Source organism: Hyaena hyaena, unplaced genomic scaffold (genome assembly GCF_003009895.1).
Source record: "Hyaena hyaena isolate Hyena2069 unplaced genomic scaffold, ASM300989v1 scaffold_540, whole genome shotgun sequence".
Lineage (NCBI taxonomy): Eukaryota > Metazoa > Chordata > Mammalia > Carnivora > Hyaenidae > Hyaena > Hyaena hyaena.
Window position 1 is genome coordinate 890,923 of NW_024081171.1, and position 27,340 is coordinate 918,262.

Genomic DNA, 27,340 nt, shown 5'->3' on the forward strand with positions numbered 1-27,340 from the left:
TTATTTAATTAGAACTACTAAAAATGGACTATGTGTTACCTGACACACCAAATCGTAAAGACAGTTATGCACAGCAGTGCTTCATCGTCAAATGGAAGTAATATAGAGTAGGCCTCCTTTATCTGTTGGAGGGTCCTTTCCAAGATTTCCAGTAGATTCCTGACACAGCAATAGTACCAACCCTATGTGTACTATGTGTTTTCTCATATGTACATACCTATGGTAAAATTTATATATTAGGTGCAGTAAGAGATTATCAACAATATCTATTAATAAAAGAGTACAATTAATAACCAGGTAGAAAAGATAGGGAAAGATGTCTATTCTTTGATTATTACTTAACTTCTTTCCCCAGCCACCTCATCTTTGTCCAGGATTTATAAATGAAGTGGTTATTGTGGTTAGGATGGAGGTTATCCATGGGCTAAATAAGCTCATTCACAAAAGCCCTCTGGCTACAACCCTTGTTGAGTCAGCAGAAATCAATACTATTGCTGTATATGACACCATTCTTTACACAAATCAGTCAGACATTGGGCACCAGGTAGATAATTTCCATCAGGGGAATGACAATAACAGTACTTGATGGAGTTCAAAATACCTGTCATTGAAGTGGTGACTTAGTCCATATATTGGTTTTCCTTTCCTGACTACAATGCTTCTACAGAAACAACTGTTGCAGATGTACAGAATGTCTTATTTGCCATTATACTTACTTCTGAAGAAGTAATTCACATTGGAACAAATAAAACATGGAACTGTGCTCATCCTTTGGAAATTCAAGGTGGTGTAAGATCCATTCTGAGTCCATGGCCTCAACTGTGTATGAAGATATGAGAAGACTGATGTTCCCCTTGAAGACAGGCAGAGAAAGTGAATTCTTCCTTACTCAGCCTGTTTATTCTCTCTAGGCCTTCAACAGATTGGAGGAAGCCCAAACGCACTGTGGAGGGCTTTACTCATACAGAATCAAATGCTATTCTCATTCATAAAACCTTCACAGACAGATCTTGAATAATACTTAACCAAATATCTGAGTACCCCATGGCCCAGTCAAGTCAACACATATAATTAACCATCATACTATCATACTACAGAAGATGGCCTGATATGACAGTGCAATGGCCTTTGGAAGATTGAATTTTAGCACCAGCAGGATGGCAACACCTTCCTAGACTACTGTAATACCTTCCAAGTTTTGACTCCAAAATAAAAGAATAGAAAATACAATTTCTTGCAAGTCTCAATTAATGGGTCTGGGAATCTAAGGGTAGAAATGGGAATGATTCTGCTTAATATTACCCCTGGAAATCCGAATGAGTTTTTTGTTGTTGATATTGATGCTTTCCATAACCACAATTTTGGGCTTTCCAGTCTAGAGGCTTCAACTCTCCAGAAAGGAGTGCGTTCAACAGAGGATATTGATATCTTTCCATTAAACTAGAAGTCGAGCCTGTCACCTGGCTACTTACAAATCTTCAAGCCAGCAAATCATTAGGCAAATAATAGGGTTTCTGTGCTAGTTATGCTGATTGATTCTGATTGCTGCTTTATGATAGGACTAAAGAGAAGGGTATAAAGAATGCAAGAAATTCCATGGAGCAATGCTTTATACACCAAGGCTGTGTGATAAAAATCATATACTCCTCAATACAAGAAAGGCTGCAAGAGGCCAGATACTTTAGGGGAATACACTTGGGTAAGCCTACTAAGCAAAGAACAAAGACTAACCAAGTTACTTTCTAAAGACAAATGGAATATGAAATAGGTAATTGAAGAAGGAAGTTATAAATACTAGCTACAACCATGTTACAAATTGCAGAAATAATGATGTAAAAGTTATGGATATCTTTTCCTGATTTTTATGTAAATATACTTGTGTATGTATATTAGATTATTTTCTCATTTTATGCTACTCTAGCATACAACTTCTAAATTATAAAAAACATGCTAAAATATATTAGCTTCTGGCAACTTCAAGAAATATCTTAAACCTTAAAGAGTGTCCAGCACTGTGAAATTATTCATTACTAATTTGAGGCTTGAATGTCTCATCTTTTTGCCTCATAAGTTTGTTTCTAAAACAAATATCTTGGAGTGTCTTCTATATCTTGCATGCTCCCTGTAATGTAGAAATAGGCATAATATATTTAGAGTTTTAAGAAATGCATTTTGAAAATGATGTGTAAATAGCAAAAGAATAATTTAATGTATAAAAATTTATGAATAAAGCTTTATTAAATTTTTTAATGTTTTTATTATTTCTGAGAGAGAGAAGAGAGAGCTAGCAGGGGAGGGTCAGAGAGAGAGGGAGATACAGAATCTGAAACAGGCTCCAGGCTCTGAGCTAGCTGTCAACACAGAGCCCAACACAGGGCTGGAGTCCATGAATCGCAAGATCATGACCTGAGCTGAGGTCAGACACTTAACTTACTGAGCCACCCAGGCACCCCTTTATTAAATTTTTAAATAGCTGATTTTGACATTATCATTACTTCAGTGATTGCAAAGGGAGTTTTGGGGACCTGGAGATATAAATTCTTTTGAAATTTGAGGTTTATGGTAGAAATTTTGATATTGTGTGTTTAGAAGAGATCTAGTAAAGATACATTAGGGTTAAAATAAAATACAGACAAGTAGGTCCAAATTAATTCAGCCAATGATGACACAGCAGTAGAGAAAGACTCTAGAACTACTCATTATTATAAAAGTTAGTAGGCAATTGGAATCAAAAATAACTGGCAGTAGCAGCAAAATCCTCCCCTCTAGGGTGGAGTTCAATGAAATAATTTCTAACAAAGACAACTTCCTGCTGTTGTCAAACTGAGATAATGGAACCACTACCTCTTAGAACTGGGACTTATTTACATGAACAGTTCATGACTCCAGTTATGAAGCTGGGACTCTGGGGCGCCTGGGTGGCTTAGTTGGTTAAGCGTCCGACTTTCGCTTAGGTCATGATCTCGCGGCTCGTGGGTTCCAGCCCCGCGTCGGGCTCTGTGCTGACTGCCAGCTCAGAGCCTGGAGCCTCTTTCGGAGTCTGTGTCTCCCTCTCTCTCTGACCCTCCCCTGCTCCCGTTGTCTCTCTCTCTCTCTCTCCTAGAAATAAATAAAAAAAGAAAAGAAACTGGGACTCAGAGTCAAATCAAAAAGTGACTCTATACTTACAAAAAACCGAAAACTATAACTCTTGTTATTTATGGTGTTTGGTAGTGACTTCACTGACACATACATGATTCACCCAAATCAAAAACAAACATTGAAAAACAAATTAATTTTAAAAAATTAAAACAATTTAAATTTTTTCAAAAATATTTAGATTAAACACTTATTTACATTTGTTACAAACATGTTTGTAATCACAGATTTCATACTCAGCACTGTGTTTGAAATTTCAGTTTCCAATTAAGTGGATTAGTTTGTGGTTATTGAAAAAATCAGGAGACAAAGTAGGATACTGAAGGAAGAAGAATGTGGAAATCAGGAAACAATTCCCTTGAAAATAGTAGTAATAATAACAATAATAGTAATAATGAGTATTTCCTCCTATTTTCTTAATAGAATATATTCACTCTGATATAGATGACACACAAGATATTGCCCAGTATAGAGAGCCTTTAGGTTCACTCATTATTCTAAAATTTAGATTTACTTAGCTTTTAAATGGTAACATTGAGTTTTCAGAATGTACTATGTTTTATAAACAATAATTCTAGTGCCATTAGAAACTGATATATTACAAAACACATTATTTTTCTCACTGTGAACTACCATACTTATGATAATTAATTTATAGTTCTAATACATATTTAGTTTTTATTTAAGTGACTTTATTTAAAGTTTTTATTTAAATTCCAGTTAGTTAACATACAGTGTAATAGTAGCTTCAGGTGTACAATATAGTGATTCACGGCTTCCATGCAACACCCAGTGCTCATCACAATGAATGCACTCCTTACTTAAGTTAATTTTTTAGGTGATTATATAAATAACCTAATATGAAGATAAGTATTAAGAAAAAACACTAATCCCTCCACTTTTCCTCACCTCAACATGTATCACCTCTTGCTACTAAGGTGAGGATTTTGTGGATCTTGGTAAAATTATGAAACTCCTAATTTGATTGCTCAGGGATAACTTATTAACTATATCTTCCAAGTATGAAATGTTTGGGTTGACATTTTCTTTGCAGAAAGATTTTGTCCAAGGCATAATTTCTCAGGATATGCAAGTCACAACAATAATTTTTTGTTAGATAAACCAGCAAATACATGGTAAAATAAATTTGCAATTACAATGTTCTATTTTCTGCTCCTTTTTTAGTTAGAACATCTTATACCATAGGGCAGTGTACATAATTATGTTAAATGTGAAACATTAATTAAATCTTATTTTTAGAAAAACAGTTGAATGTAAAGGTACAACTTATCTTAGAGTATAAACTGTATTTCCAGTGACTACTTGACAATTATCATTTAGGAAATTGAAAGTTGGAAAAAAAGTAGATTATTTGCCAATAGATGACTTCACATGCTACAGAGAAGTTTATTTAATCTCAGTGACAATTTCCCTGAGAATGCAGGTCATTTCTACTACAAGGCAGGTGCTATAGAATGACTGACAGCTTGGCATATAATCAGCAACAAGACATTTTTTCAGCTACAGTGTTTCAGATACTGAGAAGCTAGGACCTTAGGGCACTCTGCTGTTGGAAGTAACATGTGTTCATCTGGGAAGACTTCAAAAATTACTTGCCCAACAGATTTTATCTACATCTATGTGACTCCTTACTGTTTGGGTCCATATGACATTTCCAGTAATGCATTAATCACTTTCTATGTTAATGACCATGGCTATTTCATGTCACTACTCTTTTTCCTTATTCTGTTAAATGACAATGCCTATAATCCTACTTCTCAGTTAACATAAAATTCAAATGAAATTATATATCAGATATCACAAGATATTAAATAAATCACATAGAATTCAGATTTAGAAAATCCTGGGAAAATGGCCCAGATAATTTATGCTTTTAGTTTTCTACCCATTTGATAAATCTTATGTAATTATGTATAAATCTTATAAAATATATGTAGATATTTTACCAATGTGCTCTATAAATTTTCCAGTGTTTGAAATCCTTAATTTAAGGCACAAAATCATCAATTTTAAATTTTATTCTGTATTATTTATTATTGAATTTTTTCATTTAATAAGTACATAGATAGTAAGTAAATGTAATTTGCCTAAAACCTTCGCTACTTTCTAAATATGTTCTTATATTTAAGCCTGTGTCCATAGTTTTCAAACGATTTGTAATCTATCCATTATACTTACACATTTTTCTTTTATTTTTTAAAGCTTATTTATTTATTTTTTTGAGAGAGTAAGAGAGAGAGAACAAGCATAAGTGGGGGAGGGACAGAGAAAGGGAGAGAGAGAAAACCAGGCAAGCTCCACACTGTCACCACAGAGCCTGATGTGGGGCTTGAACTCACGAACCATGAAATCAGACCTGAGCCAAAATGAAGAATCCGATGCTTAACACACTAAGCCAACCGGATGTCACTATTATTATTTTTAAAATATGTTTGCACATAAGGAAAATCTGAATATAAATGTCATTGAATATTTAAAGAGTCTATATGGCTAAATGTACAATGTTTGAAGCTGCTTTTATTAAATCACAATTAAGGACTTGGAAAACTTTTCTAATTTAAAAACTTACCTGAGGAAAAATAAAAGTGGTAAACAGCTTAAATGCATTTAAAATTTTTTTAATGTTTATTTTTGAGAGAGAGAGAGAGAGAGAGAGAGAGAGAGAGAGAAGGTGCAAGCGGGGGAGGGGCAGAGAGAGGAGACAGAATCTGAAGCAGGCTCCAGGCTCAGAGCTTCAGCACAGAGACCAACATGGGGCTCGAATGCACAAACTGTGAGATCATGACCTGAGCCAAAGCCAGATGCTTAACTGAGCTACCCAGCACTCCCTTAAATGCATTTCTAACATAACCTGCCACTATTACATATTTTAAAATTTAGGAAAGTAAGATATTAGAGAAAGATATTGACAAGCTGTCCATTCTGGCTTCTTCCTCTTCAAAGTAACTGCATTCTATAATTGGTAACTTGAAGTGGGATTTTGTCACATGAAATGTATAATAAAGGACAAAATAATACAAACAACTGTACAATTGTTCTGGGTGAGAATTTCATAACTTTATTTTCATATTGTAAATCTTGTGCAAGTATTTATTTCTTACAATGCAGATTTTAGCCAAATAACATTGAGTAAATAATAAAACAGAGTATTTAATTTCAATTTATGAATGATATCTCTGATACCCTCATATATTAGACCTCACAGGTGTATCATGGAGCCCATAAAGTAATCTAAAGAAAATATAGAATAACAGATATGTGAAATTATAAACATTTAAAATATTTATGAAATTCTAAAAGAATTTAAAATGCATATTTTATATTATATATTTTTGTTATCTTATTATTTTATACCTTTTTTCTGTCTATTAATTTCCTACTATGTAGCACACAATAGAAAATGTTATACAAAACATATATATACATATATATGTATGTGTATATATATATAAACTAACATTTGGAAGTTTGTGATATTTTAATATCTTTGAAAACATTTAAAGATTTAACTTTTAAACTAATGACTTCAGTGCTTCCGTTCAAAAAGAAAACAAAAACAAACCTGCAGTAATGTTACAAAGATGAAATGACTATGCCATATATGGAAAATCAATCTTAATTAAATGGACTGAAACATTTAATACATGTGATGTGGCTCAGAACATATTATCTCAAAATATGGTACCTTGGCATACTAAATATTTCAGTCTTACATTTTTCAATGACTTCCCACTCTTCATCAGAGTAGCATAAATTTGGTTCAGCCCCTTCTTCATTTCCTTATGAGGGCTACTATGTCATGTAAAACTTAATGTAAAGTGAACTTGAATGCCTTCCTCTTGTATCTGTCTGTCCTTTGTTACAGGACCCTAGCCAAGAACTATCCCAGACAGGCAAGAGATATTTTCTCCCTTGCTAGTTGGAATAATGAAGTGATTCTGAAAACCAAATACAATTACACATAGTCTGAGTTATTTTTAACAGCACTCCTGAAATTATTCTCACTGGTTCACAGAGTGCATATTTAGAAGTCTAGCCTCGGAATTCCATGTTTTAATTGAGGCACAGATGGCATTTAATCATGGTTATTCTGACATTCACACTACTATAATATGAGGAGTATATTTGGAATTCAGTTAAGAAAAAAATAGATTATTTTCTCTATTGTTTTAGTCTCCCTAAGAATCAATTTTACTGAATTTCTTCTCCTTGGTGCCATCAGTCTACTTTACCAGAGATAAATCTATAAATGCATTTTTGAACTTACTTTAACTTTTCAGTTCAAATGGTTTACTATATTACAGGGTGTTCGCTACCAGAGTCCTTGGGACAAATTTCTCTCCCATCATAGGACTAGGTATATGATTGTTCTACGGAACATCTGGCTTGCTTTTATCTTAAGTGCACTATAAATAAACAACATGATCACATTCTACCGTTTGCATTGGCTGCTGAAAAGCTTAGAGCTAAACATGTTACACTCTTCAAGCAAGCGTATTGAAATTAATAGCACCTAATGTTCCAATAGTCTCCTTGTTTCACCTTGCTTCCTTCTCCCCATGACTCCACCTAAAAATATTTATTCATTATAGAAATAGAAATTTTGCAAATAGTCTTAAACAGTGTGCTGTGAATTGCGTGAGCAGCCTTATAGTCAAAGATGTGAAAATCAGAGAGAAGAGAAAATGCAGAAGATTTTAGTCTAATTTTAACCATCTTTTGTTCATAACCAGCTGAGCTTTAAAAGACAATGAGTGTTGAAATTTCTCAAGAAAAGGAGTTTAATTGAATAGTTGGTTTCAAATGGTTGTTTTTATGTTACAAGTTGGGCATTAAAAAAAAAAAATCTGCCAGCAGCAACGTCAGAGCAGCTTGGTACAAATATAATGTCGTATTTTTTGTTTGTTTATTTTAATTTAGTACAATATTCCTCATAAAGCCTTCACCGCATGTGTATCTGGCATATGGACTAGAGGATTTATCTGTGCTTCAGGCCAAAAGAAAAAGAGGAGGAAGACTGCTGTGAAGTTTAGTACAAACAGAAATAATGAAAGTTAAGATGTGAACCAAGGTTAAAATGCAAGGTAGAGTTTATAGCATCAGGTATTTTGAAGTTTTATGGGCTTCGGAGGCCCTCAGTTTTGAGAGGTGTTGCTTAAACTCTCAAAAATGTCCTGGGTTTTCTCATCTGTCGAGTCGAATATTAATATATAAAGCATCTAGCACAAGGCCAGACACACAGCATTTAATCAGTCTCATTCTCATCCCTTCCTCACGTTTTTGTTCTTACTCTTGATTCACAAGTGTCACTCTAAGTGTATTCATTCATCTTTTTGCAGGCCAGGTGAGGCCGAATCTCTCTCAGTGGAGTCTGCAGACCTGCAATCTTAGAGCTTTTCATGTGATTCTATTTCTATTCTATCCAGTCAGTATTTCTGAATTGGCCTTACAACGCATCTGGAAAAGTGTTTAACATTTGATGTGATTTGAGTCTGAATATCTGCTGAATGAACCTAGGAATATGAGCACATCAGAATATTTAGCGTGGGACAGAGTTCAGGAAGAATGACTATAGTCATTTGAGCAGAGGATGCTTCAATGATTCACTGGCTATTTTGAGTTGATATGAGAATGGGCTCTCTTAGGAAGAGTGTAGGCTTCTTCCTATCTTTCTATGCCTATCTAGTTCCACACTTCCCACCCTCCACACTTAATGATTTTCCTAAACCAATGCATACGAGTATCACAAATGAGTTTTTGTTGTCAGGTTAAATATTTTCTCTTCATTCTTTCAGAATCATTTCGCTCAGTCACCTTCCCTTTTGCAAGGATTTATCTACTTTTGCTTCTGGTGAAATCATAATCCCCTGGTTTTCTTCCTACTTTACCTGGCATTTCTTTTGAGTGACCTTTGCTAGACTGTTCTTATTTTCTTTACCACCCAAACACTAGATGGCCCAGGGATCAGTGCTCTCTGATCTCTTCTCTTTCTTATTTTAATTCACTCTGTAGCAGATTTCTATCAGCTAAATTACCTGAAATACCATATCTATTCTGAAGACTCTCAAGTGTATATCTTCAGCCATGTCATTTCCCTTATATTCATCCTCATATTTCAAAGTTACTATTTTCTATCTCCTCTACAATGTCTTATAGTTATCTCACACCTAATATGTTCAAAACCAAAATCCTGGGTTCCTCATCCAAATTTGCTTCTTCTAGTATTAATAATTAGCATTGCCATGACCAATTTCTTCGGGTCTAAAAAACTGGGAGCCATCCTGGACTCTTTTCTTTCACACTCCATATATAAAATACCTTCAAACCCTGTCAGCTATTTCAAAATTAATTCTAGAATTGGACTACTTTTATTACTTCCATTTTAGACCAACCCTCCACCATACCTCAAGTGAATTGGTGCCACAGCCTCTTAATGAATCTTTTCTTGCCCTTTATTATGCTGCTCATTTTGAAATGTAAATTAATTCAGGCCCTTCCCCTCACAGAGAGTCACTTAAGCTTCCAGTCGTTTCCCAGTCATTTAGAATAGCATTCCCAGTGCTTACCAGAGAATACAAGGTCCTGCTTTGTCCACTATGCATAGCTTTCTCTTCAATTTCATCTTCAAACGCATTCCCCATGGTCATGGAACTCTGGGTGCTCTCTCGCCTACCATCCGATGATCTTTCTACATCCACCATTCTCATTGCCTGGAACACTCCTCCCATATGTATCTATGTGATTGCTCATTACTCCTTTTGGATCTCTGCTCAGAAGTTACTTTCTCAGACAGGCATTCCTTGAGTCCCATATCATGCTCTATCTTCTTATCTTGCTTAAAGCATCTTTATAGCACTTACCTAGGTGATGTTTTGTTATGTAAGTATGCTTATTTATTTATTTGTTTTGCTTTTGCTTTTGACCAACTCATTAGAATGTAGGATACGTAAAATCAGAGAATTTGTCTGTTTGTTCCTTATTTTATGCCCAACATTGAGAACAGTCTTCGCATATGGTAGGCATTTAATAATTCTTTTTTTTTGTTAAAAGACTATATGCCAGACTGTCATCGTTTTAGGATTCTTCCATGGTTGAAATAATCCATTTATTAGGATTATATGCTGTTTGCTCTGATCCTCTAGCTGAAGAAGTATCACATTGCCATCTCATAGCACAATCTCTCCAGTTTTACTTAAAACAGCCAGCTTTGACATGTGCTGACATTTCACAAGTTTAATAAACTTTCAATTTAATTTTTGCCGATTGTTTGGCTTCCTTTTATTTGCTTTCCTTTCTGATTTTTAAAGTTATTGAACTTTTATATTTATGGATTTTAGAAGTGCCCTTTTTTTAAGTTTATTTATTTATTTTGAGAGAGACAGAGACAGTGTCAGTGGGGGAGGGGCAGAGAGAGAGAGGGAGACACAGAATCTGAAGCAGGCTCCAGGCTCTGAGCTGTCAGCACAGAGCCTGACTCCAGGCTCGAACCCACAAACCGCGAGATCATAACCTGAGCCGAAGTCTGATGCTCAACTGACTGAGCCACTCAGGCAACCCAGAAGTGTCTTTAATGAATAAATATCATTTACATCTGTGTGTCTGTGTGTGTGCGCGTGCTTGTGTGGCTAATGCCACAGATGGCTATGCCCCAGCATTTGAGATAGAATGTAATAGTTCATTTTGTAGGAAATTAATTATAAGGATCCATTATTGCTCAATTTATCTATTAGAGAGGTCACATTTTTGTTGGCTTAAAAAATTCTAATTTTCCATTTCTAAAGCTCTTAAATTCAGGGTACATTTAACTTTGTAACAAAACTGAGGGTTTATGAGACATTTTTTCTGCTCTTTATTCTGCTGATGGGTATAGAATGTCAAACATTGTTGTAATTTAAAGTGATATTTATTTTTAGTAATATAAGCTCATGCTGAGAATATTCAAATGCCTTCCTCTGAATATAATTAACATGGCAAGTTAGATTTAAAATAACAATAATAGAAGTCATGAAGCCAAATAATAAGAAAACTCTCCAAACTGTCTGAATTAACATTTTTCAATGGTCAAGTCTCGTGCGATACAAATAACATTATGTTAGCAGTTCATATTTTAAGATTATTATGCAAAGGAGGGTTAGAATAATCATGTTTTACTCTTCTGTCTCATAATGCACAGATACTTCCTTGGCTGCAGTGAGAGGGTTTTCGTGATAGAATATTGCATCAGCAGAGCTATGACACAAATCAAGCCAATGAATTAGCTTCACATTAATTCTGTTTTCTTTCATGAGATTAGAGGAATAGAAGATGAAAGGCCAATTTTCTTTCCAACTCTTCATTCAGAAATCCATTCACTGGAATGCCTCATGTCACAATTAATATTCTGATGCCATCATTCTTTCGGTGGAAAGCAAACTTAGCAGTCTAACCTGGTTCACATCCCCCCTTCATCCATGGTCATGTCTGAATTCCTGCATACTACTTTCCGAAACATAGTCCAGATAATTGCTATACCATGAAATACCTTCAAAGTGTTAGAAATTATGGAAAACCATAGGGGTTAATAATAATTTTATCTATTTTAAAAGAGTGAAACCAGTTTAATAAACATATTAAAAAAAGAAAGAAGATAACATCTTTTTGACACCATTCCTACGTTTGACATATAAGCATAGTGTCTGCATTCTAATTTTACTGTCCCAGCAAATTGACATCCTGTCCATTTTTAATTATCACCTTTGTTTCTCTATGTATCTAGAAATCCATAGAATGATTTGGAGATGCAAGTGAATCAGAGATCACTTTCTTAAACTTATTTGGTTTATAGATGCTGGCCTGGTGATAATATGTATAACCATTCATTCATGAGCATAGCCTCAGACTTCAAGGTATAATTCGAGCTGATAAATGGCCATCCTGCTGGTAAAGCGACTTGTAATGTTCCAGGACATTTATGCTCATTTATTCCATCAATGAGCAGTTCTAGTCATCAAAACGGTCTATGGTAAACTCAAGTAGGTCTTTAGTTTCAACTTATTTATCCCACTCTTATCCAGGGGGACAGAATATTTTCTATTACCATTCCTATTTGCAGGATGATCCTTGAATATTTATAGACCTTTCCTATATCTCTTCTCATTCTTCTTTTCTCCAAAATACACACATCCAGGCTTTCAAGCATTAAAATTTTTTTTAAACATTTATTCATTTTTGATAGACAGAGAGAGACAGAACATGAGCAGGGGATGGACAGAGAGAGAGGAAGACACAGAATTAGAAGCAAGCTCCAGGCTCTGAGCTGTCAGCAGAGAGCCCAACAAGGGGCTTAAACACATGAACCGTGAAATCATTACCTGAGTCAAAGTGGGAAGCCTGACCGACTGAGCAACCCAGGCACCCCTGAAGCACTTTTAATGTGCTACATCATTTAAGTACCACCAGGTTTTCATACCTTCCCTAAATCAAAACACCTGAACACAGTATTCTGGCTTGCAATTCATAAACATTGTCTTAATCTCAGTCAAGGTATCTGATACCTAACTAGTGCTTCTTGGATAAGTGATGCAGAGCTTTTCCTGGTTTCAACATTAATGTTACCTGTTGTGATTTTTCATCCTGTTTTTTTTTTCCCTGCCTCCTTCCTTCCCCATTCTATCTCTCTGTCTCTCTCTCTCTCTCTCTCTGACTGATTACAGATTCTGGAATTATGACTTCTATAAAGAACAGTGAAGTGTTTAAGATTCTGTCGTACTCACACCAAACTCAGTAGCCTGCCACAATCAGAAACAAGGACTTTATGACTCGGAGCAAAACACAATAGCCAGAGTCCCAATTTGCACCAGTTTCCAGAATCCCAGCTCCTGCAGAGGATGGGAGATGCTTGTATGCACAGCGGGTCCCAGTCCAGAAGAGAAAGCCTGAGCTTAGGGAATCTGAATCTTTTATAACAGGCAATAAACCTGCCTGTTCTTTGCATTGCAGGAGGATATTAGCTTTATTATAGTAGGCAATGAAAAAAGAAAAAAAAACAAAAGAAAAAACAACAACAACAACACCTGCCCTTTGCTCTGGAGAAAGTCACTTCTGCCTCTTTTCCAAGGCTGTTCAACATGCAAACATCTTTGAAGAAATAGTATGGAATGAAGGTAGGCAGTACTTCTGTTTATAATGCAAACAAAATTGCAGAAGACTCAACAACTACTTTTAAAATATATTGGTATTATTACTTCTGTATGTTGCTCTTTTTGATTAAATTTGGAAATTTCTCAGCCATATTTCTTCAAATATATTTCTTTTATCCCATTTTCTCACTTTTCTGTTTTTGAGATTAAAATTATATGTGTGTCAGACTGCCCCACTCATCATTAAAACTCTTTGACTTTCTTTTTTCCTCTCTGTGACTCAGATTTATTTCTTTTTCTAAAATCATTAAAAAAAAATTTTTTTTTGAGAGAGAGAGAGCATGAACAATGGAGGAGCAGAGAGAGAGGAGGCACAGAATCAGAAGCAAGCTCCAGGCTCTGAGATGTCAGCACAGAACCTGACGTGGGACTTCGAACCCACAGACTGCGAGATCATGACCTGAGCTGAAGTTAGATGCTTAACTGACTGAGACACCCAGGTGCCCCCTCAGCTTCGATTATTTAATTAACCTGACTTTCAGTTTTCTAATACTTTCTTATGGGATGTCCAATGTGCTTTTAATCTCATCCAGTGAATTTTTTCCCAGACATTTTAATTTTCAGTTCTAAGATTTCCATTTGATTACCTTTTATACTTTTCTAATTTTACATGAAATTTGCCATTTCTTCTTCCATTATTTCCTGCTTTTCCTGTAGACTATTAAACTTAGTTTATAGTATTTGTCAACACGTGTTCAATTTTGGGTATGTTTTCTTGGGCTGATCTTGTCTTTCGATTCTTGATTACATTTTCTTTTTGTTCTTATCTCTACTAATTTTTATTTTTTATTTTTTTTAATGTTCATTTATTTATTTTGAGCAAGAAAGACAGTGCACACAAGCTGGGGAAGGGCAGGCAAAGACCGAGAGAGAAAATCCTAAGCAGGCTCAAAGCTGTCAGCACAGAGCCCTGTGGAGGGCTCAATCTCATGTACCCCGAGATCATGACCTGAGCCAAAATCAAGAGTCAGATGTTCAACTGACTGAGCCATTCAGGTGCCTTGTAAATTGTATGTAGGATGATATTTTATAATATGGTAGCCTGGATTTTGTAATCTACCTCTGAAGAGAGTTGAGTTTTGTGATAGTGGGCAGTGAAATAACCAGATTATCTTGAATTTGTGGCTACTTGATTTGATACTTTGTAGTGTGAATCTATTTAGATTTTTTGCTTTGTCCTAAGGCTAATATCTTAGTCAGAGGGTATAGTTCTCCTGGAAAACCAATGGAAAGTTCTAGGTATTTGAGAAATTGTCAAGACTCTATATTGTCATGGCAAAACTCTAGACTGCATTGGGTAGCAGCTGAAATCACTGCTCAGATTTTCTCACTCTGCTGCTTGGAATCTTGTCTGCAATTCTAAAGTCAAAGATATAAGGGAGTTTATATGAATACTTTCTGGCATATACATTTGGATCTCTCACATCCATATTTGTCTTTCATTTCCCAGTTTCTCTTAATGTCCCATATTTCTCAGGCCAATAAGACCTTACTTTTCTGTTTGTGATCTGCCCTGTAGGAACTGGGAAGTGCCATTGGAGGGAGGGGGAAAGATCTCACCCTGGTGTTAATCTTTTAGTTCAAGAGAGTCAAATTCTCTCTTTTGTCTGCCTGCCTTTCCTCACTCTTCAGGACTTTTAAATAGGATTTTTTTTGTATTTCCCTAAGAATTGGTATAGTGTTTTCTGCAAGAGGGTTAATTTGTTACAGTACTGGAATCATCTCTGTAATTTTCAGCTGTGTGATTCTGGGAAAGTTGATTTTTTAAAAAAAATCTGTGCTTTTTTTCATTTTTAAATTGGGGGGTGTTAATATATACTACCTAAGCATATTATGACAATCTATTGTGAACATTAATGTAAAGCACTGACAATGAAGATTGCTAAATTGTAAGAACACACAAACTTTACTCTTAGGCTTACTATAGGAATATCTTTCACAAAAACTCTCAGGACTGATGTTCTTAGGTTAGCAATTTTAAAAAACCCTATTTTTATTGATTTTGGAGTCTGTTTCTTGATTGAAAACTTTCTAAAATTCTACTCTATTTTTATGTGATAAATTATTCAATCTCTGCCACTAAAATGTTTACTAAATCACCACACAGTAGATATTATACTATTTTTCTCTGAAAAATAGTAAAAGTTATGCACACTAAATTTGCATCTACTAAGCAGATATTCATAGGTCAATCTGCTATAATTTGAGGTAAAAAACATGAAATATTCCATATAAACTTTTTGTCTCTATCTTAGTGAAACTTAAATTAAAAAACAATTAAGTAAATAATAACCAAAAAGAATCTCTTGTTAGCACCTAATACCAGTCTTATATATGTATATATACACAGAAACACATGCACACAAAAACTCACAATTTGCACTATTGTGGTGTTATTTGAAAGCCTGTAATCCTAGAGTTGTAGAAAAATACTGTCCGAATAAATTGCTGAGTCAGGTCTTATTTTGAAAGAATGTCTCCTTTTTTAGCTCATTTTCTCAATACCCTCCATCTCTTCTCCAGCTATGTTCAGCCAGACTAAAATATTTCATGGCCAATATAATCAGAACTGAGGCAGACACTGAAACGATGTGGCCTCAAGCCCAAGAATGCCAGGGAATCAGCCAAAAACTGGGAGAGGCAAGGGATGGACTTTCCCCTGGAGTCCTTGGAGTGAGTGTGACATGGCCCACACCTTAATTTCTGATTTGTAGTCTCCAGAACTCTGAGAAAATACATTTCTGTTACTTTAAGCCACCAGCTTTGTGGTAATTTGTTAAGATAGCCTCTGAAAACAAATCCACACCTCCATTAACACATTGGCTTCTGAAATGTGAGAGTTATACCCTTTCTACCAGTGTCTTTTCTGCAACTCAGTGTAGTTCTAAGTATATAATTTTACTAAAGTGAATAGTTTCTTAATTAAAACATTGCTTTTTTATAGTGATATTATGGTTATTTATAATCTATCTTATAATATTTATCATTTAAAACAAGTTCATTTCTATGGTTACAAGTATACACTGCATACCAGAACTAAAAATATGTTCCCTGGGCTGCTACAATATTTATTACTCATTTTGAAATTGTATAAATGGCAAGGTAGCACCATTTGTATCATTTACAGTATGTCATAGAAAATTTCTCATTATTGTTTTTTCTTGAATTTGTCACGATCCTCTGTGAGGATTAGGTCAGTTATTCATATAAATCCTTATCAGATGAGAAATGTTAATACATGGACTTTTCTTAAGAAACATCTAAGTATTTTATGCAGCTATTGTTACACTTGAGAATTCCCTTTTCTGATTACCAGACTTCAAAAAAGGAAAGAACAAACAGAAATGATGTCTTTGCTCATTATTATTGAAAGACTCAAGTTGCTAAATAATATTTTGCTGAACACAAATAGTTCTTTACCTGCTAGATGTTTTGTTTCTCAATCACCTTACCTTTACAACACTTTTCACAATGGGACAACCTGTAACTTCTAAAATATTTTCTAAACATACATCTTTTAACAACCTCTTAAATATCTTCTTTGCTATAATCTCATTCAAGCCAAACATGGAACTGTAACTGATAGTTATAACTGACTTTATACGGAGATAGAGATTCCTGAATTTTAAACACTGATATATTGAGTATATTTCTGAAGACTTCAACAATTTATAATTCTTTCCAATCATTTAAACCACTAAAAGTATCATATAATATAGAGTATTGTTTAAAAATTATAGAATTCAGAGTTTTTATTATTGATTTTTAATGTTTATTTACTTTGAGAGAGAGAGAGAGAAAGAGAGAGAGAGAGAGAGAGAGAGACCACGAATGGGGGAGGGGAAGAAAGACAGGAGAGAAAGAATCCCAAGCAGTCTCCATGCTGTCAGCACGGAGCCCACAGTGGGGCTCAATCTCATGAACTGTGAGATAATGACCTGAGCCAAAATCAAGTCAGACACTTAACCCGCAGAGCCACCTAGGCACTTGAAGTCAGAGTTTTTATGTAAATTGCATGATTTTCCTGCTCAGAAAAATGTAAGAAATATTATTTACCAAGTTACTAATTAATATCTATTTTAAGAATAATTATAGTAACAATCTTACACATTTTAAAAACATGTCCTAGCCAGTTGAATTTAAGGGCAATAGCAGAAGTTCAACTATGTCTCATGAGCTTGTTTCATAAACAACGTGATAATTGTATACTTATTGATTTATTTTGTTTTGTTGTCTTTCTAATTTTAGATCAGACTGTTCAAAAATGCTAACAGAATATTATAAAGTAATTCTGCTTTATTGGAAAACTAAGATATTTAAAAATTATAATTTCTTATACAAAATCAGAAAGTCTAAACTATAAACACTTCACAAAAGAAATTTTTGCAGATAATATATATTGTGTTTGTATTTGGAGGTGTTCTTCCTTAAGACCTTGCGGTAATGAATTTTTAACTTATTCCTCTGCAGAACCTTAACTTCTTCCACCAAAGAATTTATCAATTTTGTACTGGGACTTTCATAATAGCTTACATTACACAACCTAACCAAATACTGATTTTAATATTTAGAGTAAATACTTATATTATGCTAATAATATGCAGGGTTCTTTTCTAAGATCTTTTAATATATCAATCCATTTTAATCTCCCTCACAATTCTGTCAGGTAGACATTTTATCATTCACAACTTTATACATAAGGCAGAGAGTTTAAGAAATGTATCCCAGGGGTGCCTGGGTGGCTCAGTTGGCTAAGTGTCTAACCTTACCTCAGGTCATGATCTCAGGGTTCATGAGTTTGAGCTCTGCATTGGGCTTTCTGCTGACAGCTCAGAGCCTGGATCCTGTTCGGACTCTGTATCTCCCTCCCTCTGCCCCTCCACCATTCGTGCTCTGTCTCTCTTTTTCTCTCTAAAATAAATAAAAACATTAAAAAAAGAAATGTATCCCAGATATGGAATTAAAAACTCAGGAAATCTTGTTTCAGAAAATGTGCTAACTATTCTCTTACCATACCTCTCCACAAAAATAAAACCACTAACAAAAAATATCAAGGGAAAATATAATACATCAATTTAAACTTAAAAACCAAAACAACAACATGTCAAAATATTATCTTGAGAAGAATATAATGCAATATTTCTCACTGACCTTCATGATTTTATAAAAATCATTACTTTCAGGTGGCTCCTGGGTAGTTCAGTGCGTTAAGTGGCCAACTCTTCATTTTGGCTCAGGTCATGATCTCACAGTTTGTGAGTCGGAGCCCAAAGTGCTGACAGCATGGAGTCGGCTTGGGATTCTCTCTCTTCCTCTATCTCTGCCTCTCCCATGCTCTTGCTCTCTGTCTCTCTCAAAATAATTAAATAAAGAAACTTAAAAAATTAGGACTTTTCTAAAAATTTCTTCTCCAGGGATGCTTTCCTGTTACTATGCTTTCCTTCAGACTATCCCTCTGACGTTTCCTCCCTTACCTGTTTCTATAAGTCTAAATATCATCTTATCCCATGGCATTCCAATTTTGCTGGTAAGAAATCTTTCCTTTCAGTTCTTCAGAAGAAGAGAGAAGGGATCCTAATTCTAGTATAATATCACTGTCACTTACATATCAAATCATATATCACACACAAAAAAATCTCCTAATGTCTTCACCAAAATGATATCTACCTCTCTTAGGACATGTATGTATTTTTTGCCTTTTCTCTTATCCATCCCTTGTTTAGGTACAGTTATTAGTTTCTGTATCTCAGTTTCCTCAGCCTATCCCTCAAGCCTCCCATATCTAGCAGCCCAAACAACTTTAGTAAATTTATTTTTTTAATGTTTGTTTATTTTGAGAGAGAGAGAGAGAAAGAGAGAGAGAGAGAAGGGGTGGAACAGAGAAGGAGGGAGAGAATCCCAAGCAGGCTCCACTCTGTCAGTGTGGAGCCCAATACGGGGCTGGAACCTACAAACCTTGAGATTATGACCTGAGCAGAAACTGAGAGTCACACACCTAACTGCTTAAGTGACTGAGCCTCTCAGGTGCCAGCAACAGTAGCACATTTAAATGAACGTGTTTAAGGGCTCATTCAGTTAAACATCTGACTTTGGCTCAGGTCATGATCTCGGGGTCCATGGATTCAATCCCTGCATTGGGCTTTGTGGTGATAGCTCAGAGCCTAGAGCCTGCTTTTGAAGTTCTCTGTGTGTGTGTGTCTTTCTCTGCACCTCCCCTGCTTATGCTCTCTCTCTCAAAAATAAATAAATATTGAAAAAATTTAAATGAATGTGTTTAATATGAAATGCAGTGTATCACACTCTCATAGAGAATATACTATATTACTGAATCATTTAGGCAACACTTCAGTGACAATTTGGAAGAAAAAAATTTACACAGTTGGATCAAAATAATTTTAAAAATTTAGAATTGATAAGATTAAGTAGTGTTACTGACTCCACTTATAACCTAACCGTAAATATTTCCTTTGTCTTAAATGTGTCTTCTGAATTAGGATTCAAAATAAAATGCAATGCTACAGATGGTCTGGGATTTCCAATTTGTGGAGGAAAAGAGAAAACCTTACTAACCAGTAAAATTACCACCATGTATATATTACTGTTAATTTGTGACTAATAGTTAATGTATTACTGTTAATTTGTAATTATGACTTGTAATTTTTCAGGTTGTGTTAACATAAAATATAGGAGAGATTTAATTTTATTTTTTAATGTTTTATTTATTTTTTGAGAGAGAGATAGAGACAGCATGAGCAGGGGTGCGTGAGAGAGAAAGAGGGAGTCACAGAATCCGAAGACAGACTCTCTGAACTAGCTGTCAGCATGGAGCCCGACGCAGGACTCGAACCCACAAACCATGAGATCGTGACCTGAGCCGAAGTTGGAAGTTCAACCGACTGAGCCACCCAGGCCCCCAAAATATAGGAGAGATGTTAAAAGAACATTTATCCCCAGCTTAAAATGTTTTAAAGAGTATTATTAATTTGGGGATATTTGATATTTTTTTCATGTAGGTCAGTAAAAACAACACATATTTTTAAAATATTAATAAACAATAAAATCTCTTTAAAAATGTATTTTGAAAGTTATGTGTACTTTAGAAGTAAACCTGAAAATAATCTTGACAAATCCTAGAGAGCCTATAAAAAAAGAAAAATAGAACAATAATAGAAAGTTTAGCAAAAGTTACCAGCTGATAATTTGACTTTTCAGTTTTCTTATTCATGAATAACCCAATTAAAAGTTTCTTGGGGTGGTGTGGTCCAAAATGATGGTATAGGAAATCCTGAACTCACCTCTTTCCACAGACACACCAAATATACAGCTACCTATGGAATAACTCCCTCAGAAAAAGACCTAAAAACTAGCTGATCATCTTTTCCACAACAAAAGATAAAAGGGCCACATCAAGATGGGTAGGAGAGGCAGAAATGCAGTCTCCCAGTCTCGCCAAAAACCCCCTCCCCGCCTCCCCCCCACCAGCATGGCAACCCTCAATTAGCAGGGAAGGATCTCATAAAGCAGGAGTTCCTCCCTGAGAAGTGAAGGGCTCATGCTCTACATCAGGAACCTCAACTTTTGGGACCTGCAACAAAGAGACAAGCCTGCAAAATACCTAGCTTTGAAAAACAGCAGAGACCCAAAGGTCTGTGGGAAAGTGAAATTAGACTCTTATGCAGACTCATTCAACTTGGGCACTAGAGGATATTATGGTAAATGATAAGTCAGATGGAGAAAGACAAACACCATTTGATTTTACTTGCATGTGAAATCTAGAAAAACAAAACAAAGAAACAAAACAAAACTCAGACACAGAGACCAGAAAGACCTTTGCTAGAAGGGAGCGGGGTTGTAGAGTGAATGAAATAGGTGGAGGGGTCAAGAAATACCAACTTCCAATTGTAAAATTAATAAGTCATGAGGATATAATGTAGAGCATGGTGACTGTAGTCAATAATATCAGTAGTGCATTCTTGAAAACTGCCAGAGAGTAAATCCTAACAGTTCTCCTCACAAGGAAAAAAAAATGTAACTTTGCTTGGTAACAGATGTTAGCTAGATTATTGTACATAATTATGTCACAATGTATACAAGTATTGAATTATTATGTTGTACATGTGAAATTCATATAACGTTTTATTTCAATTATACCTCAGAAAATAAATAAATAAGATACAAATGCAAGGCAGAACAAACAATGACAACAAAACTCTTACACCTTTCACAAAATGATTTTCCTTTACTTTAAATCAGTGAAAATTTCACATAACCCCAGCTTAGAGCTTGTCTTCCAATGGATGAAATTTCTCCACCAGAGTAGCCCATTCACATACTCCCTTTTCCTCCTTATGAAGTTGCACGTCAACAGCAGCTAGCAGCTCCTGTGGTCTCAGACTTTGTATCTGTCCATACTGTAGGTCTGTAATAAAACTTCCACACTATACAGGGATGATGATCAGCAATCTCAAAATATTCAGGAAGTTCATTAAATTGCTTTAAAATGTCTGATTTGTAGCTTTTTTTTTTTCACTGAATTTGCAACTTGGCACCACAAAAATGTTTCCATTTGGTCATCAGAGGAGTTAAGCATAGATAATTTGTACAGATTCCAAAGATGATAATTAAGGTTATTTCAGTGATAACCCCAGCATATCTGTAGACTTCCTAGGCAGCACTAATAACCAGCTCATCATCTCTTAATTAAAATGGTAGTCATTTCATTTTCTAAAAATAAAGTTGAATCCCATTTTATTGTCAGTGGAGTGGCATTTTTACTACAGTAAACATTTTATTTAGTTTTCATTTGACATTTGGACATTTTTTGTCTCATTTGATCCATATTATCAAACTAAATATAAAATAATATCATAATGCTTATCGTAACCAGTAAAACATCGTAATATATTTATAGGAGGCAGCTGGCTTTTTAAATAGAATCATGACTTGTAATTTTACATGTTCTTCATAAACAGAGAGTACAGACATGACTTGTAAATTTTAAATAAGTCAATGGCTCTATAAAACAATGTAATTGAATCCATGCAATAACGACAATTCCATTGTGTTTATAATTATAGTTTTTCTTTCTCAATATTATCATTTATAAATTGAAGAATCAGATTTCTAAAAATTTAAGAGCAACCTGAAGACCAATAGATGCTTAAGCAACTTTACAGATTAGGGGGAGACTGCTGGCCCAAGCTTTCTAAAAGCAAGACTTTCTTAGTGTGTATAAAATGGAGCAGATTAGGGGCATTCTCTGAACTGCAAAGTAGAGCTTGATTTTTTAAGAAAAGCAAGGATTTTACAAACGATAAATGTTTTGCTTGCTTGAAAGAATTTCTTGAAGATTCGAGCAGTTTCATATTGTGCTTTATCAATTCCTATCATTCTCATTCAAACCAAATATGCAATTGCAATCATTCCTCATTTTCCCTTTAACAATTGAGGGCTAAAAGTTTGAAATACTTTATTTCAGAAAACCAACCACCATTAAAATTACCCTTATTAGCATTTTAATTTTAAGGCCACAATATTCTTTTTGGTTTCATTTTTATATTCACAATATTTGAATAGAAAATATTGAAATGGTTAGGAAAATGGCAATTCAGGGCAAATAATAATATTCTTTCATATTTAATATCCTTTAGTTCATTAGAATGGGGTTAGTTTATCTCAGTTTTCTTTCACTATATGATTTCAATTGTTACATCAATTTTCTCCTTTTTTTTTTTTTTTTTTTACAAAATATACAACTTAAATGTTATTATGATGCAATAGTTTATATTTGCGTTTGGCCTATAGTATGTTTTTGGTACTTTACATTTTGACTAATCATTAATATAAACAAGAAGTATCAGGCTGCATGCCTGACACCAAGAATTTGAACAGAAGAGATGTCTTGGTTTCAGCCTCTCTCTTCTTCCACATGGGCGGAAGTTATAGGCTGAGGTGGCAGAGCTGTAGGATAGAAGGTATGTGTGTGTGTGGGCATATACATGTGTGTATACAAGTATTCACACACACATAAATACATACATACAATGTACAGTACATATATGGTAATGGGTACTGATACATGAGTCCCATTACAGTGGTTCACATATGCTAAAACAAGATAAATTCAGCCATGTGAATATTTGGGGAACTATAGTTTCAGGGCAAGCATCCAAGTGAGGAATTATCTCAGCTTTTACATGAAACAAAAAGAAGTCAGAGTAGCTGGAACAGAGTGAGCAAGTTTGGACCAGGGAGGTGAGGGCAGAGAGGTTGGAAAGGGCCAGACAAGATGGGAGTAAGTAAACCATGTTGTAAGGGAGATCAGTTTGCATACACTGAGATTAGCAAACATATAAAAAATGAAAACAAAAACACTTTTTTGAGAAAACTTTAAGAAAGGAAGTGGAGAAATAATTGTCCTACTAAGTTGTCTATGGCTCCTGCGGATTGGGAGATGTAAGAGTGAAAGCAGATTGATAATCACAAAGCTATGGTAAAAGTCCAGGGTGAGACCATGCTGCCTTTCAAAGATGATGACACTTGAGCCTGAGAAATGTAGGCAGTGATTAAGGTACACTGAACCAAGAGGAAGGGACTCTCTATAATGTTGAGACACCAGTAATGACATTTCTGAGAGCAAGTGTTATATTTCTGGCTAGGTCTCTTATAATTTTTTCACTAAATTAGATTATACTCACAGTCAGAGATGGGACTCAAAGATCATTATCCTACTATATTAAAATCTCGCTCCACAAATGAACTCTACAACAGATAGTGTATAGATAATGTATCAAATATATTCATGCATACTATCATTGTATATCCTGTAATTTTCTTTTGACAAATAGAAGTACTCAAACTTAGTTCTTAGGATCTTTCTTCTTATTATTTTTTTACTTTTTTTTTAACATTTATTCATTTTTGAGAGGGAGAGATAGAGTGTGAGTGGGAGAGGGGCAGAGAGAGAGGGAGTCACAGAATCCAAAGCAGGCTCCAGGCTCTGAGCTTTTAGCACAAAGCCCTATGTGGGGCTTGGACACACAAGTGGTGAGATCATGACCGGAGCCAAAGTCGAACACTTAACCGACTGAGCCACCCAGGCACCCCAGGATCTTTCTTATTATTAAAAAAGTATTGACATTCCCAGAGATTATTCTTTATGCATATTATGTCTATTTGTATTTGTCACATTAGAAGTTAAAATGGGGAATTTAAAAATATTCATTAATTAATTTCAAGATAAAAATAAACTCATCATATGTTATCCACAAATCAAAGCAATTAGAGAAGAATCTTATTGTTTTACATTTTTGCGAATCTTTCAAAGACTTGTCTACTACAAGATAACTGAATTCTCGTATCTATTTCTACATTCAGTCAGTTGTGGTATGTTGTTTTGGTTGAAGTGAATGAAGAAAATCTAACCTCGCAAGAAATATGTGGATATACATATTTTATACCACACCAAATTTTGACAAATAGTAGTTTCTCTACGATTACTTGCCTATAGAATCTGAAACAATATCAACTAATTTTTGTACTTCCTTACATATAATCCATTGATCTCTCTTCCCCTTTGACTGCATCTATATCCATTGTTGTTGTTACAACATTAAAGTCATTAGGGAAATGGTTCATCAGGGTATGAAAAATACCAAATACTGATATATGTCTTTATATAATATCAAATAATACATTTGTTAATAATACCACCAGATTTATTAACAAAGACTCTATTAGCAAGTTGTGAAGTTTTCAATGAAAGATTTAAGTTTTTCAAAATTCTTGTTTATAAAGTTTATTTATTCATTTTGAGAGAGAGACAAAGAGGGAGAGAGAGAGAGAGTGAGAGGACATGAGTTGGGTAGGGGCAGAGAGAGAGGGAGAGAGGGAATCCCAAACAGGCTCTGCACTGTCAGCACAAAGCCTGATGCAGGGCTCAAACTTGCCACCTATGAGATCATGATCTAGAGCCCAAATCAAAACCTAGATGCTTAACCGACTGAGCCACCCAGTCACCCCTAGTTTTTAAAAATTCTAATATTTGGTTAAAACCAAATTTTATTATTCTCAACAAATAGTATTGTTTGTTTTTCTTGAAGAGACAAGTCCTTTTCTTTACTTTTCAAGACAATGCCTATAAAGTATGCAAATCTGAATTACATTAGTTTATCTGCCAAAAGTTCTTTCTAGGAAGTGGATTCCATAAAAACAAAACAAAACCTAATTCAGCTTGCACCTGAAACAATAGCCCTCTACCCCATCACACAAGTGCTTTCCTTAGCAACAACCATTATACTTAGACAGGCAGCAGAAGTGCTTTATGGATAATTTTCAATTTCTCACACAGAATACTGAAAAACATGTACTCTAGGGTCAAAAATTAATCAAATCAATAATTTGTACTGCTTCATCAAGGGCATTGTTAAGTGAAGCCTTTATTCCTTTACTGTAAATTCATGGCGGTAAAAATATAATGGATACTAGTGCAGCTTTGTCCCTCTGCTTTAATTCATGCCAAGGTGCCATACTTTTAGTTGAAAATTACTCTTGCAACATCAGTGCAGATTTCACCTCAGAAAAATGCTTTTCTGTTCTTACAAAAAATATTTTTTATTTTGTTGATCTCCTGAAATGGTCTTAGGGATGCCCAGATGTTTATAGAAGTCAATTTGAAGACCACTGTAATAACATGATTAAATTATGCTATGCATTTAAACATAAATAATTTTTTGCCTGTTTGGAATTTATTAATTTTTACTTATTATACTGAGGAATTGAAGAGGCTCAGATTACTTTCAACCTCTGAGATGCTTTCACCAGATGAGAAGAAAGTACACAGAGGTACATGTGAATAGGGCTGACTGAATTGAATGCATAAACAATTAAGTTGGGTCAACTTTTCAGCCTTTGTATATTTAAGACCACAAACTGCTCAGTCAGTCATCCAACCATAATATCAGTGGCAGTTTTTATGTTGTTAAATTTAATCAATTAAGATGGTAAACTGTCTTTACTTGCATACTTTTCCTTTCCTGCTTCTTCATGGCCTTTCCCTTTCGCTTGCAACTGTCATGTTTCTTTCCTTCAAGAGCCTGTATTGTGGCAAGTTTGTAATGTTTCTCTTCAACAAGTGTAAAGATGTTTTTCTACCTTTATAGTCAAGAAGTAATCATTCAGAACCAGTCTGGGTCCTCCGATGCCAGAACCTGGGTCCTGGCAGCGAGGTGGGGGTGGGAGCCGGAGCGATAGCCAAGACAGAGCTTGGCGAGGTCAAGTTTAAGGAATGAGGAACTGTCTTGGCTGAGGATCAGCTGGCCCAGATGTCAAAGCAGTTGGCCGTGTTCAAGACCAATCTGGAGGAATTTGCCAGCAAGCACAACAGGAGATCTGGGCGAATCCTAAGTTCCTGGCGCAGGTCCAGGACACATGTGCACCATTGGCGTGGATCCTCTGGCCTCTGGAAAAGGATTTTGTCTAGAGATGCTAGAGATTGTGTCTAGAGATTTCCAGATTATCAATGTGTGCCCGGCCTTGCAGCACCGGAATGGAAGTCTGATAACTCTGGAGGAACTGCATCAGCAGGTATTTAAAGGAAGGGGCAAGTTCGCACAGGATGTTGGCCAAGGCGTCCTCACCAGGGCCATCAAGAGACTGAAGGTCCTGGGTTCGCATCATCCCTGTGGGTGGTGCCTACCTCATTCAGTCAGTTTCAGCTGAGCCCAATGTGGATCATGCTGTGATGCTGCAACTGGCGGAGAGAAATGGCCACGTGACTGTCAGCGATTTCAAAGCCAGTCTTAAAAGGGAGCACAGCGAGCGCAGCAAGTGTTGAACACCCTGGCTGCAGCTGCAGGCCCCGGGAAGCTCACTACTGGCTGCCAGCCCTCTTCACTGACCTCTGCTCCCAGAAGATTACAGCCCGAGGCCAGAGATGTGCTCCCCTGAGGCTAGGTGGGCGCAACAGCAGGAGGGGGCAGGAGGGAGGAGATGTTGGTGAATAA

The 27,340-nt window shown here is 35.4% G+C and overlaps 1 pseudogene; it reads left to right on the forward strand.

Moving 5' to 3' along the window:
- Window positions 1-23: 23 nt before the first annotated feature.
- On the forward strand, window positions 24-27,340 carry LOC120247662 (annotated as a pseudogene).